Raw genomic sequence first — 1,840 nt, 5'->3', positions numbered from 1 at the left:
ATTAACCTTCTAATTCTCAATTAAAGTTGTTCCTATATAACAATTTTAAAATAGAAGGAATAAGCTTTGCTAATGTTGACAAATTTCATTGCATCATTTATACAATATAATGAACGCAAGAGTTTCAGTTAAATTTTTGTATTGAGTAATTTTTATCTTATTTATAATAATTACAAATTTTCTAGGTTTTGTACTTTAAAAGACATTCTGAATCGAAAACTGTCTCATTTATAAAAAAAATTCAATTTTAGACAATCCTTAAAACACTGTTGATGGAAAGCTTCTTAAATTCCTACAAAACTCATGAATTTTTAAGTCAGAATTTAAGATAAACGTGCAAACGTTTAAAAATAGTAGGAGGCGCTATCATTAAGGATTGTTGTCATCCTCGAATGATATTTGTAGGTTTTTTTTCATTTTCTTACACGTTAGTGAAAGGTTAAACGCAGGCAACCTAATGGTTAACAGCAAACGCCATTTATCTGATTTAAATATTACATATAGGTTTTACACATAATACGGGTATATCACCCAGTGTTCCTTTTTTTGCGAAACACGAAGCAACAATAAAATACTACAGTGATTAATCTACAACTTTCATTCAAAGAAATTTTACGTTTTCACGGAGGCCAAGTAATTTCCTGTTTTCGTATTTAAAAGGCGCCAAGACAAGCAAGCACAAAGCAGACAAAAATATAGTTAAAAAACCAAACCACTGCATAATTTAGTTGCGAACACATTTGCAGACAGAAAAATAGAGAGACCGAAATACGTGAGTACGAAGAGCTTGACAAGCTGGCCGATAAGAGTAAAGCTTGAAAATTCTACGAAAAGATGCGGCGACTAACAGAAGGTTCAAGACCGGAGCATAGTTTTGTAGAACCCAAGGAGGTGACCTAGTAACCGATGCCCAGAGCATACTAAAATTATGGAGGGAACACTTCTCAGGGATTGCACAACGCCAGGAGAAGGCGAATCCGATTCCCCAATCGATGACGATGGAGCAAACGTTCCATTACCCGACCATGAAGAAGTGCGAATAGCAATTGCCCGCCTGAAGAATAACAAAGCTGCGGGGGCCGATGGATTGCCGGCCGAGCTATTCAAACACGGCGGCAAGGAACTGATAAGGAGCGTGCATCAGCTTCTTTGTAAAATATGGTCGAATGAAAGCATGCCCAACGATTGGAATTTAAGTGTGCTCTGCCCAATCTACAAACCCAGCGCACAATAGTTCTTGCCAACAGGTGCTACTTCGGACTGAGTAGGCAATAGAGAAGTAAGTCTCTCTAAGTCACTCATTATTTCTGACCTGATATATAGTACAGAGGCATGGACCACAACACTTGATGATGAGTCGACGTTACGAGTTTTCGAGCCAACGGTTTTGCGGAAGTCCTTTACGCATAGGCCACGACGATTACCGCATTCGATGGAACGATGACCTCTATGAGTTATACGTCGACATTGACATAGTTCAGCGAAGTGAAAGAGAACTGCTACGCTAGCTAAGTCATGTTTTTCGAATGGACGAAAACTCCTGTTCCGAAAGTTTTCGGCGCAGTACCCACCGGAGGAAGCAGAGTAAGAGGAAGACCTCCAACTCCGTTGGAAAGACCATTGGGAGTAGTACCAGGATTCGTTTGGAATTTCCATTTGGCACCACATATCAAAAAGGAGAAACGACTGGCGCGCTGTTGTTAATACGGCTGTAGCCGCGTAAGCGGTTTCTACGCCAGTAAAAAAGGAGAAGAAGAAAACCAGATGATATCATGTTCGAAATTTTGTCTAATTTTAGATGTTTGCGCTTTACCAAAGCCTGCACAGTTTTCCAAGTTTA

The sequence above is a fragment of the Bactrocera dorsalis genome, chromosome 1 (genome assembly GCF_023373825.1).
Source record: "Bactrocera dorsalis isolate Fly_Bdor chromosome 1, ASM2337382v1, whole genome shotgun sequence".
Lineage (NCBI taxonomy): Eukaryota > Metazoa > Arthropoda > Insecta > Diptera > Tephritidae > Bactrocera > Bactrocera dorsalis.
This window is presented reverse-complemented; position numbering follows the sequence as displayed.